Raw genomic sequence first — 13272 nt, forward strand, 5'->3', positions numbered from 1 at the left:
TATCTTTAGCGTAGTTTTGTGACTTCTTTAAACAGACTGCTTTCTCATTTATTGTTGTGACTTTGCGACTCACTGCTAAAGGAAAAAGCACTCGCAGAGATCTTTCAATTCAGCTTATTGAAAGTTTATTGAAAGTTAATGAAATAATCTTCTGTTGTTTACTTTCAACACAAGTATCAAAAAAATATCTTAAAGTTCTTTCCTACAACTTATTTGTTCACTAAACTATTTCACTCCTCTCTCATTCAAATATAAAATAACTCCCAAGCTGTAGTCTTTCCCCGTTTAGGCTAATACTACCCGTGAGGACGACCTAATTAGGATGGGGAGAGATGTGATACAATTTCCCAATACTTTTTATGTAGCAGTTATTTGAAACAAGAAAAAAATAAAATAGATAACCTTGCTTATATAACAACAATTAAAATAATAAGCTACTAATCAGATGACATGTCAGCAGGTGACATTTTATGCAAGGTATCGAAAGAAGTACTCAACTGGTATTGGTATCACTTTAAGGGTACTGGGTTTTGTACTGGTATCATAAAATTTTAAATGATACCCAACCCTAAATGTAATGTAGTTAACATGTTTAGCTCAGCATTGGCCAGCAATGTGAGTTTGCTTTTTGCTTACGACCTCTGAAAGGGTAAAACCGACTGTCGTTCGTTATGAAAATATGAATGAGTATTTGTTTACTTGCCAAACTTGTGGTGGTCGATTAACGTAATCATTTACGTACTGCTGGCTGCCATCAGGTTAATTATTACCGCTGGCTGTTACAGGTTTATTTTTGATCATATAACGTTACTGTTTTATTTAGTTAACGTTACACTGGGTTTGAGAGTCTGGTGGATGTGTTGATTTACAGTAGTTTAAGCTGGCATTAATTGTCACAGTCCAGCTCATGGACTGGGAAAAAACAGGAGACACACGGGTAAACTAAATAACAAAGTGATTTATTAATAGGAAAACAAGCGAAAACAATGAGTGGGAGGAATATGTGAAGTCAGTAGTGTAGGGAGTGGATGAGTGAAAATGTGCTGCATGGATGTTGTGCTGTAAAAGCAAAGACAAGAAACCAAACAAACAACAGAAGCTGTGAGATGGAGGTCCAACCCAAGACTGACTGCTGCTCTGGCTTATTTGCATGGGGTACACCGGGCCCAAGTGTGTTGGATTCTCGAGTTCCCATCTCTGACATACATACACACATACATGTATTTACAATACTGATGTGGTGTGGACTGAGTGGACCCAAACGCAACGCTCAGGATGAACAGGTTTTATTAAGGGAAAGAAGGGGTTGAGGGAGTGGAGGTGAGGGAGAGGCAGATGCCGGGGAAACACGGGCACGGGGAAACGAGGAGATAGACAAGGGAGCCGGGCACTGGGGACTGAGGAAGAGAGGAGACACGGGAGTGCTAACAGGGGAGGTTGGTGGAGGAGTGTGGTGGCAGGCTGACTGGCTAGGCACGGGGAAGAGCCGGGAGGATGCCGTGGAAGAGGTTCGAGGGGAGAAGGCAGGGTGGCGAGCCCAGCTGACACAACGGAAGATGGAGGTGAGGGAACCTGGAGGGAAGACAGACAGACAGGGTTGGGAAAACAGAGTTGGGAAAACAAAGTACAGGGAAACAGAGATGATGCAGATTACTCAGGAGCTTGAGCGATGAAGTGTCACCAGGTTAGGAGCAACGACGATCAATCACTTCGGGGTTGAAGTACTGGCAGAGATGAGGCTGATTGCTGGCAGGTGTGGCAGGCAGAGGAGGTGGCTGACGAGGTGCAGGTGTGGATCGTCAGCTGGGCTCAGGAGCAGAGAGAGAGGGAGAAAACACACAGTAGTTTTTTCCATCCATATCACATCTTAAAGAGTTATGGCCATGTTTGGCTTCTCCATTTTTTGTGTAATCAGTGCTTAAAGTGGGCCGGTACTCACCGGATCTGAAAACTCCAGCAAGGATAAGAAGGCCGAACTATGAACATAAAAGGGTTTGGTCCATCTCCTTCCATCCCTCGCCAAAAAGTGCCTTGCTCCCACAGACTGAAACACCACACAAGGGTTAAGAGAAGTTCACTAATTATTTCATCAGAGTTGTCATTTTATCTTCACCACATCAATTTTCTTGTGTCAGTTTGTCATAACTGTCATGACTGAACGCTGTCTTTGTCTGGTATTTTTCACGCAATAACCTTGATATACAGTGAGGAAAATAAGTATTTGAACACCCTGCTATTTTGCAAGTTCTCCCACTTAAAATCATGGAGGGGTCTGAAATTGGTAGGTGCATGTCCACTGTGAGAGACATAATCTAAAAAAAATAATCCAGAAATCACAATGTATGATTTTTTAACTATTTATTTGTATGATACAGCTGCAAATAAGTATTTGAACACCTGAGAAAATCAATGTTAATATTTGGTACAGTAGCCTTTGTTTGCAATTACAGGAGGTCAAACATTTCCTGTAGTTTTTCACCAGGTTTGCACACACTGCAGGAGGGATTTTGGCCCACTCCTCCACACAGATCTTCTCTAGATCAGTCAGGTTTGTGGGCTGTCGCTGAGAAACACAGAGTTTGAGCTCCCTCCAAAGATTCTCTATTGGGTTTAGGTCTGGAGACTGGCTAGGCCACGCCAGAACCTTGATATGCTTCTTACAGAGCCACTCCTTGGTTATCCTGGCTGTGTGCTTCGGGTCATTGTCATGTTGGAAGACCCAGCCTCACCCATCTTCAATGCTCTAACTGAGGGAAGGAGGTTGTTCCCCAAAATCTCGCAATACATGGCCCCGGTCATCCTCTCCTTAATACAGTGCAGTCGCCCTGTCCCATGTGCAGAAAAACACCCCCAAAGCATGATGCTACCACCCCCATGCTTCACAGTAGGGATGGTGTTCTTGGGATGGTACTCATCATTCTTCTTCCTCCAAACACGGTTAGTGGAATTATGACCAAAAAGTTCTATTTTGGTCTCATCTGACCACATGACTTTCTCCCATGACCCCACGAGGTGAGATCTTGCATGGAGCCCCAGTCCGAGGGAGATTGGCAGTCATGTTTAGCTTCTTCCATTTTCTAATGATTGCTCCAACAGTGGACCTTTTTTCACCAAGCTGCTTGGCAATTTCCCCGTAGCCCTTTCCAGCCTTGTGGAGGTGTACAATTTTGTCTCTAGTGTCTTTGGACAGCTCTTTGGTCTTGGCCATGTTAGTAGTTGGATTCTTACTGATTGGATGGGGTGGACAGGTGTCTTTATGCAGCTAACGACCTCAAACAGGTGCATCTAATTTAGGATAACAAATGGAGTGGAGGTGGACATTTTGAAGGCAGACTAACAGGTCTTTGAGAGTCAGAATTCTAGCTGATAGACAGGTGTTCAAATACTTGCAGCTGTATCATACAAATAAATAGTTAAAAAATCATACATTGTGATTTCTGGATTTTTTTTTTAGATTATGTCTCTCACAGTGGACATGCACCTACGATGACAATTTCAGACCCCTCCATGATTTCTAAGTGGTAGAACTTGCAAAATAGCAGGGTGTTCAAATACTTATTTTCCTCACTGTACATTGAGCCTGGTCCATTTTCCACAAGGGTAAACAGCTCCATTTCTTTATTTAGATCCCCATTAGCTACTGTTATTACAAAATTAATGTATATACATACAAAGATACATACATAAACACAATATATTTACAATACTTCACAGTATTTTATGACACATCACAATAAAAACATCAACACACATCACATAGCATTCATACACACATTGTAAAACGAAATACTGAACAATACTAATGACAAACACTGAGATGAAACAACACAATAAATCAAAACCTATCTAGTACAATAGATAGCTCTACATAAATATATCAGCTCTAAGAGGTCTAAAGTGATCAATAAAGCAACAGACATCTTTTCATTATCAATAGTTCTTTCCATCAATATCACATCTTTAGGAGTCATGGCCATGTTTGGCTTCTACATTTCTTCTGTGACCAGTGCTTAAAATGGGCCGGTATTCACCGGTAGACAGCACTGGCATTAGCTTCTTGGCGTACCGGGACATTTTTCTTGCACAATGGCAGTCCTCGCGAGCTCCCAGTACCCCTTTCTGTCGTCTCTACTGGCAGAGACAGAGTAGGGAGGTGATCGGGTGCTTTTTTTATCCAAGCGTGTACATAAAGTTGCTCATCAAGGTCACTTTTTATGAACCGACCAATCACAGCATGTATGGGGCAGGAAATTAAGATAAAGGTTGACATGTTGCAGCAAACTTTTGAATTGTTGAACATGTGGTTGGTTCAACAAGTACGCTGTGATGAATTTAACTCCATTGTTTATAATAACTACACACTATGAAGCATTAGTTAAGTATTAGTAAATATGGAATTCATCATTTATAAAGCATATTTCATACATTATTATACATAAGTAAGTCATTCATAGACACATTTATAAATGTTTTATTCTTTATTATCTACACAGTATGAAGCAGTGGTTATGTATTACCACATTTTTAATTATCATTTAAAAACCATTGTTCTTACGTTAACACACAGTAGTAAGTCATTTACGAACATATACATGTGTTCTTTATTAAGAAGCTCATCTATAATGTGCTTAATAATTGCATTTTCATACTTTATACATGATCAGTTCACTATTTATAAATGAAGTATTATTTTAATGACAAACCATTTATATGGGAGTTGTTAATGGTTCATAAGATCATTTGGAAAGTTAAAAAAAATTATTACATAGGCTAACTGCCAGTTTTTTTATACTTTCCCAAGAAAGAATATAAACAATCTCAGCATAACTCGTAAATCTACCACTGGCAAAGCCCAAAGGATGGTATTAAGACTACCCGACATTTATCAGACATTTGGCAGCCAAACGGAAAACTCACCTGCATTTGGCGTGTGGCGGGTGCTAATGTCCATCCCTGGCTACCAACAATCTGTTGGTAGACTAGGGCTGGACAATAAAACAATAACAAATAATAATATAATTTTTTTCAATAACAATGTTCAATAAATATTCAATAAATGTTTGATTTTATTCACTTGGATCATACACGAATTAGGACTTAAAGAGGTGGTATTATGCTCATTTTCAGGTTCAAAATCTTAATTAGGGGTTGTACCAGAACAGGTTTACATGGTTTAATTTTCAAAAAACACCATATTTTTCTCATACTGCACATTGCTGCAGTTCCTCTTTTCACCCTGTGTGTTGTACGCTCCGCTCTTGAGCTACAGAGTGATGCATCTTACTTGTACAAAATCTTTGTTGGGAGTTGCACATGCGCAGTTCCCAGGTAAGGACTACTAGCCAATCAGAAGCAGAGAAGGGCGGGTCGTAAGAAACAAGGTAGTGTGATCCAAATCAAAGCCGCTTCAGACTGAGACCGTAACCTAGCAGATGGTATAAGTTATTCACAAGTCCACAACCACAAAAACTGTAAATATAAAACTTTCTGTTGCTGGCCTGGTGCAGCAATGATGATGCAGTGAATAGTGAATATTCTCTCTGACCAATCAGCAGTCTGTCATGTTTTCACGTTACATTTTAGTATCCCTCAGCTCGCTTGGAACCTCGACGGAGGTGATATGAAAAAAAGTACCTGGAAGCAGGTACAGGTACAACATTTCTACAACAGAAAACCAAACAAAGGCGAGTCGAGCCAAAGGGCCTCCACTCAGACTAGCTTGGTTTGAGGGCGTGTCTGACCCCGCTAGCCGCTTGGCAAGCTTTATGATGCGTTTTCATTGTGACGTCACAAGTAAAGGAAGTGAAGGACTGGACTACAAACCAACTGTTTTCAAGCAGTTCAGAGCAGAGCTTTCTGTGGGAGATGGGAACTCCCTTTGGGCTGGACTTTGGGCTATTTCACTTTGCAAACCTGTTACATGCACAAAAAAAGAGATATAACTCAATAAAGGAGAGGGAAAAAGCCAAAAAGCATAATACCACCTCTTTAATTTTTAATAAGATGGTTATTTTGTTGAGGAAAAAGGACTGAAAAAAATCTTTTACTAAATTTTACTCATGCATATGTGTTGAAAAAGATTTTATCATAATTGTTTTGAACGTTCTACCTCAGATTTGTGAAGTGATCCACATCAAGTGTTGACCATAAAGACGAGTTTAAACCACAATTAACCATCAGGTTTCTTCAACTTTCCCTCAGTAGCAAAAATCCTTTAAACTCAAAAGAAATAAAGATTTGATACATATTGTGATAATTATCGATATCGAAAGATATGAAACTTTTTACGTAAAAACATTTTTGGCCATATCGTCCAGCCCTACGGTAGACTATCCAAATAAAGATTTTTTTACATTATATTAACATTAAACGTTTTGTTTCCACACCAACATGTGAATGGGGAGTACTGGCACTTGTTTTATTTCCACTTCAAGCACTGTTTGTAAATAAATACAATCAAAATCTTAATCCTATTGCAGTGTGTTTTATTATTTTTACTTTCAAAAACCATGATTAATGAAATTTATGCCACCACCACTCAAATAATTACCGTTTACTGCAATAAACCAGTTTTACATGGGGGCAATAAAAATAACCCTCAGATGACTGCCTTGTAAAATAAAAGTAAGAACTGTTTTCAAGCATCTGGAGATTTAGTTATGATGTTATTTTGAATAAAGAAAGGAGTATTACACTTAACAGTAATTCAATGTAGCTACCCTGACTCTATGGACAGAGAAGTGCTGTGCAACACATGAATTCAAAACAGAAGTTGAGGATTTATTGCATCAGAACTATCGTGCGATCTCTGCCACATAAATGTCACTGTGTCATGGAAGAAGGTTGTGAGTATTGCATTACATTTACTTATTTGGCAGACGCTTTTATAAGCAACTTACATCTGAAGAACAACATACAAGCATCTACAAAGCATCAAATATAGCAAGAGATCTACATGTGACAATGCATATTAGATAGAGCAGTCATCACATCAATGGGGTAAATACTTAGGGAAAGAAGTAAGAGTTAACAAAAAGTGCAAGAGAATTGTAAGAGGATAGAAGAAGAAGAGCACAGGAAGTGCATGTTAGAGGTTAGAGGTTAGAGGTGTTATAAGAGAAAGTGTTCTCTGAAGAAATGAGTTTTCAAGAGCTTCTTGAAGTTAGAGAGGGACGCCCCTGCTCTGATAGCGTGTGGTAGCTCGTTCCACTATCGTGGTGTCACATATGAGAACAGCCGGGACTGAGATTGCTTTGTGTGTAAGTATGGCAGAGCCAGGCGGCGTTCGTTGGAGGAGCGCAGTTGCCGAGTAGGAACGTAAGCTTGTATTATGGAGTTTAGGCAGATGTGTGCAGACCCAGTAGTCACTCTGTATGCAAGCATTAGTGACTTGAATTTGATTGTGAGGCCACGGGTAGCCAGTGGAGGTCACTGAGTAATGGAGTGACATGAGTTATTTTGGTCTGATCACAAACCAGACACGCTCCTTTGTTCTGCCCCATTTGTAGGAGTTTCACCATACAAGCTAGAAGACCTGCTAGGAGGGCATTGCAGTAGTCGAGGCGAGGGATAACTATGGCCTGTATCAGAAGCTGGGTGGCGTACTGAGTAAGGTAGGACCTGATTTTTCTTATGTTGTGTAGAGACACCCAACAGGCACAACCAAGAGACAGACAGATTGCAGAATCATCAAGTTAAAGGCCTTCTTTTCCTTGTATTTTATACTGTTAAAAAGAAAATTATGAGGAAACTCTAAACCCAGTCAGTGTACCAGTGTGTGTTTTAAATTATTCCTGCTGTTTTAATAATTAACAAATATCAGCTGCATCTTCTACTGTAAACTGTTTAGGTTTTTAGTTTTTTGCTCTTTATCAGACCATTAGACCTACAGCTAATTTAGAATGTTGTGCAAAAGTCAAGTTTTCCCCCATAATTTAAGTCAAAAAGTGAAACTTTCATATATTTTAGGGGGAAAAAATCCAAATCTCAAAATATTAGAATAAAGAATCTATAAGACAGAAATATTGACCTTTTGAAAAGTTGAAAAACTTCTGAAAAAGGTTAATTTTGCAGCGTGGCATGGAGGCAATCAGCCTGTGGACCTGCTGAGGTGTTATGGAAGTCCAGGTTTCTTTGATAGCGGCCTTCAGCTTGTCTGTATTGTTGGTCTGGTGTCTCTCATTTTCCTCTCAACTTAACCCAGATTCTCTTTGGGGTTCAAGTCAGGCGAGTTGGCTGGTCAACCAAGCACAGTAATATCATGGTCAGCAAACCAGTTACTAGACAGTGTGGGCAGGTGCCAAGTCCTGCTGGAAAAGAACATCAGCATCTCCATAAAGCCTGTCAGCAGATGGAAGCATGACGTGCTCTGAAATCTCCTGGTAGACAAAGCATTGACTCTGGACTTGATAAAACACAGTGGACCAACACCAGCAGATGACATGGCACCTCAAATCATCACTGACTGCCAAGCAACTTGGATTCTGTGCCTCTCCACTTGTCCTCCAGACTCTGGGACCCTGACTTCCAAATGAAATGCAGATTTACTTTCATCTGAAAAGAGGACTTTGGACCACTGAGTTGTGGTGGTGGCTTCCTAGTGGTGTAGGAGTGCCACACTTGTAGCTCATATCCTGAACACATCTGTGTGTGGTGGCTCTTGATGCACTGACCCCAGCCTTCAGTCCACTCCTTGTTAAGCTCCCCTGAGTTCATGAATCGACTTTGCCTGACAATCTTTTCAAGTTATGATTTTTTGTGGCTTACCCTCCTTGTGGAGAGTGTCATGAAGTGTCTCCTGGACAATGGCCAAGTTAGAAGTTCCCCATGACTGAACCAGACCTATGCATTGTTAATGAAATTATAAGTAATAATATTTGGAGATATTATATCATAAGAACTTGTTTGGGGCACCACCTGAATTGCTGTCCTCCCAAGGCCTTAAGGACTCCTTGGGTATAGCTAATAATTTCACGTCTTACTAGTGATCAGTTAGTTAGTAATGGTTCAATTATTTTAAATCAGTTAGTTTAAACAATCAGTCAGTCTCAAGTCTAAGGGTGGGTTCTCCGTCCAGTGACCTAGATCTAAACAGTACACACACACAGTTCCTGTGATCTAAGTGAGAATTTATTAGCTAACTAAAGTGAATACAAAGTAAGAGTAAATAATACCAAAGAAATAAAACAATAATAACTAAACAACCAGAATGCAATCAACGAGAGTTAGAACAGATGTAATACGTTTCAATGTGAATTTAGCAGTGAATCTCTTGCAGTAAAGGGGTCCTTAGCCCTGGAGTTAGGTAGGCTACTATTGTCGTTCTCGACTCAGTTGACTAGCCTCCAAACTCTGTCGTTGAGAGTAGGCAAATGAAAGTTAATTCGAACTGAAATAAAAGCTTTAAAAGAATCTGGTTGTTTCTGAATTAAAAGTTGCGTAAATTAACTGGTCCGATTAAAAAAACAAAGCAAAACGGTAAAATCACAAAAGGTTCGCAGGACCTCGTGAATAAGGCTAAGTAAGTTTCTAAAAGACAAAGAAAACTTGAAGTCGCGGAGTTTTTCCGGGCCAAGCCTCTTGTATACTGGACGTTGCTAGGAGAGCGCAGGAGCAAGCGATAAGAAAGCAGAGAACAGAGAGAGAACCAACAAAGAGCTTTGATGTGTTTTTAAGTCTCCTGGGGCGTGTCTCCCAGGAGGAGGGCTTGGTCCCTCTGAGGTTTCTGTGTTTTAACTTTAATAAGGTCTTAAAGTCTATTTGCGCATGTTTTAATCTAGTACCTTTCCACAATATTAACACTTGTACAGTTCTTAGTTTTAAGCATTTATATAAAACAAAAAAAAAAAGCTAGACTGTTATTTGTTCTTAATTCGAAAACTGTTGGCTCTACATGACGCAATTTAGAATACTTACAGTAGGAGCAAGAACAGCTTAACTACGTACTTCCACTTTAATATTGGCTGTTCCATGTTTTACTTATTCATATATATATATATGAAAGCTTTTGAACATGACATTCGTTAAACAGGAACACGGGTAGTGATATACTTGATTCTTATATTTGTATAAGGAGAAAGTTTAAACAATGGCATGTTATGACTCTTTGGTCCTCTTGGGGATTCTGGTTTCATGAAAGGAGACTGAAAGTCACTTAATTACTTAAGAAATTATTATTTAAACTTTAAATTCAATCCTTTGCCCAAGAGCTGGGGAAATTAATTAGGTAACACAGGATAGTATTTCTGTACCGTATCATTTCTCCATTTTCACATTTGTCCTTTTGGTACATAGATTTTGCCTGTATAGGGAATTATTGGGTGTCTCTTCAAAATCACAGTCTTTTTAGCTTAGTTTTGATTTTATGACCGCAGAATGGAGTCGTCTCAGTTCCACACTCATGTGTGAAGAGTAAGCAAAGGGGGACCCTTTCCTTTGATCTGTGGCTGTGTGTGTGATGCAGATCCAGTTTGGCACTTAGTTTATGTCCATAGAGGTCCTGAGAGCCTGGTTCAGGGTGAGGTTAGTCTCTGGACTAGGTAAATATTGTCATTTTAATAGTCATGCGTAGATTTATCTCAACTTCACTGGAGATGGCGGGTTTTATGGTTGAAACTTGCCAAACAGCAGTCAGAGTGGAAATAAGAAGTGTTTTATGTAGCAAACCTTTCACCCCCCTTCTTTTGGGGTGTTTAGCGCCTGGAGTTGGCCAGTCTGCTTGACGGGTGATAACTTAACCCCTTTCTCTTAGAGAGAGACAAAGAGATGTTAAGATGTTCCTTTTGGCATAAAAATAATTAGTGTCAACTGGTAGTTCTCTACACTACCCTCATTCTATGGGCAGAGAAGTGCCGTGCAACACATGAATTCAAAACAGAAGTTGGGGATTTATTGCATCAGAACTATCGTGCTATCTCTGCCACATAAATGTCACTGTGTCACGGAAGAAGGTTGTTTGTATTACATTACATTTTCTCATAGAGGTACATGGCAGACGTTTTTATCTAAAGCGACTTCCATTTGTGGAACGACATAAAAGCATCAACAAGGCATCAATACAACATGAGATCTACAATATCTACATCTACAATACACTGTAATAATGACAGCAATAAATACTAGAAACAGCTAATAGCATGTATCGCATCAATGGGGTAATACCTAGGGAAAGAAGTAAGAGTTAACAAAAAGTGCAATCAATAAAGGAGAATTGTAAGAGGATAGAAGAAGAAGAGCACAGGAAGTGCATGTTAGAGGTTAGGGGTTAGAGGTGAGAAAGTGTTGTCTGAAGAAATGAGTTTTCAAGAGCTTCTTGAAGTTAGAGAGGGACGCCCCTGCTCTGATGGCGTGTGGTGGCTCATTCCATCCATTGTGGTGTCACAGATGAGAACAGCCAGGACTGGAATTGCTTTGTGTGTAGGGATGGCAGAGCCAGGCGGCGTTCGTTGGAGGAGCGCAGTTGCCGAGAAGGAAAGTAAGATTGTATTATGGAGTTTAGGCAGATGTGTGCAGACCCAGTATTCACTCTGTATGCAAGCATTAGGCCCCATCCACACTACTGCGTTTTTGGAATTAGACCTTTTGCTACGTTTGCACCTCCCGTCCAGACTACAACGATGAAAACAAAGACCTATAACGGAGAAGTTTGGAAATGCTGCCGAACCCGTTTAGCATTTCAAAACTCCGGAGGGCATTTTAATGAAGAAGGGCTAAAACAGAGGACTTTGGCATCGATGACGCAGCCGCTCACCCTCGGCTCTCTGATTGGGTCTTGCAAAGCAGAAACACAATGCTGCTGACCGGGCTTTTGACATCATATTTTTATTTAAATATTCTGTACCGTGCAAATAACACTCATCTGCCTACACTTGTACTGTGCATGTTGCCATTTAATCCCAGTCTGTTTTCTGACACCACACTCCCGTGTTACATTCAGGAACAGTCCCAGCTCGTTATTGATCCATGCAACAAAAAAATAAAATAAATGGTCTGATGCTCAGTCTGTATTTATTTATTCTTTCGGTGGCTCTTGATGCAATGACCCCAGCCTTCAGTCCACTCCTTGTTAAGCTCCCCCGAGTTCTTGAATCGGCTTTGCCTGACAATCCTTTCAAGGCTGATGTCATCCCTGTTGCTTGTGCACCTTTTCCTACCACACTTGAACTTTCCTGTCAACTTTCAATGAATGTTTTGATCCAGCTAGCTAGCCCTATCAGGAATGTTTTTTTGTGGCTTACCCCCTTGTGGAGAGTGTCATCGAGTGTCTTCTGGACAATGATTAAGTCAGAAGTCTTCCCCATGACTGAACCAGACTGAGAGAATACAGGCTCTCCTCAGGTCAACATTTCTGTATTATACATTATTTATTTTAATGTTTTTAATTTTTAGAAACATGTATTTTTGATCACCATGAGATGCAAGCCATAATCATGAAGACTGAATTATTTCATTTAATGTGTAAGGAATCTAGAATATAATGAAAGTTTCATTTTTTAACTTAAATTACAAGGGGGAAATGAACTTTTCCATGATATACCAAAATTTCTAAGAGACACCTGTATACACACAGAAAAATGCAGACACTTTCTTTTCAAAAATGTGCATGTTTTGCAAAGGTTTGTGCTTCCTCATTTACATTTATTTCCTCATGAGTTTAACAGTTTATACAATCATGGCTGTTGGCCCTTACATTTATTGCCTGAGCATGTGAACCTCCATCACTGTTTCCTACAAATATATTTATATATTATAATCTTCCCAGTTATGTTGAGATAACAAATGCACCTGGCTGCTAAGTGATCGCTAAGTCCCACTTAGTTATGCTTGCTACGCTGGTCAAGCTTCCCATTCTCTAATGGTTCATATGCAGTGATAAATGCATCTGCTGATGGAAATTTGTTGTACATAAATCAAGTTTGTAGGAAGCAGTGGCATCTGCTTAGCTCTTAGGTTTTACATATTTCAGAATCCTTCTTAAAGGCCTTTCCTTTCATTTTATGCACATTAGCTACTGTTACATACATTAATGTATATACATACATACCTACATACATACAATATATTTACAAAACTAATAAATGATATATCACAATAAAAACATCAACACACATAACATTGCACCTGATTCACAGACAATATCACATCTTTAGGAGTCATGGCCATGTTTCGATTCTCCATTTCTTCTGTAACCAGTGCATAAAGTGGGCCGGTCCTCTGAAAACTACAGTAAGGATATTACATAGCACCTGATTCACAGACACATTATAAAACGAA

The 13272-nt window shown here is 39.7% G+C and overlaps 2 long non-coding RNA genes across 3 annotated transcripts in view; one reads left to right on the plus strand and one right to left on the minus strand.

The window, feature by feature from the left end:
* Positions 1-1622: 1622 nt before the first annotated feature.
* LOC119912964 lies at positions 1623-8835 on the minus strand. The gene is made up of 3 exons (XR_005446306.1): positions 8030-8835; positions 1940-2044; positions 1623-1803 (listed from the first exon to the last, which is right to left on the minus strand). It is a non-coding gene; the product is annotated as an uncharacterized LOC119912964 (long non-coding RNA).
* Positions 7330-13272, plus strand: part of LOC119912972 — a 74100-nt gene continuing 68157 nt past the window's right edge. For both annotated transcript variants that reach the window (XR_005446318.1, XR_005446317.1), the window contains exon 1: positions 7330-7613. This is a non-coding gene — a long non-coding RNA (uncharacterized LOC119912972). The remainder of the gene's footprint in view (positions 7614-13272) is intronic.

Source organism: Micropterus salmoides, unplaced genomic scaffold (genome assembly GCF_014851395.1).
Source record: "Micropterus salmoides isolate LMB-PRFRI ecotype aquatic unplaced genomic scaffold, ASM1485139v1 Ms_hic_scaffold_2, whole genome shotgun sequence".
Classification (NCBI taxonomy): domain Eukaryota; kingdom Metazoa; phylum Chordata; class Actinopteri; order Centrarchiformes; family Centrarchidae; genus Micropterus; species Micropterus salmoides.